Below are 441 nucleotides of genomic sequence, written 5' to 3' on the forward strand. Positions count from 1 at the left end.
TCTTCTTCAGATGAAGAGATCCTCCAGCAAAGCTATCCAAAGATATCTTGGATAGTTCAGAGAGATCATCATAGAAAATACCTATGATGCTCCATTCAGAAAGCATATCAGAAGGACACTTTCTGATTAGTTGTTTGTATCTTTCCCAAGCTTCATAGAGGGATTCTCCTTCCTTCTGTCTGAAGGTTTGGACTTCCACTCTAAGCTTACTCAATTTTTGAGGTGGAAAGAACTTTGCCAAGAAGGCATTGACTAGCTTTTCCCCAGAGTCCAGGCTTTCTTTAGGTTGAGAGTCCAACCATATCCTAGCTCTGTCCCTCACAGCAAAAGGGAATAGCATAAGTCTGTAGACCTCAGGGTCAACCCCATTAGTCTTAACAGTGTCACAGATTTGCAAGAATTCAGCTAAAAACTGATGAGGATCTTCCAATGGAAGTCCAT

The 441-nt window shown here is 41.5% G+C and overlaps 1 non-coding gene across 1 annotated transcript; it reads left to right on the plus strand.

Annotated features, from left to right (window-relative positions):
- Window positions 1-100: 100 nt before the first annotated feature.
- LOC127746815 (small nucleolar RNA R71) lies at window positions 101-208 on the plus strand. The gene has a single exon (XR_008008627.1). It is a non-coding gene; the product is annotated as a small nucleolar RNA R71 (small nucleolar RNA).
- The last annotated feature ends 233 nt before the right edge of the window (window positions 209-441 follow it).

The sequence above is a fragment of the Arachis duranensis genome, chromosome 4, assembly GCF_000817695.3.
Source record: "Arachis duranensis cultivar V14167 chromosome 4, aradu.V14167.gnm2.J7QH, whole genome shotgun sequence".
Classification (NCBI taxonomy): Eukaryota; Viridiplantae; Streptophyta; class Magnoliopsida; order Fabales; family Fabaceae; genus Arachis; species Arachis duranensis.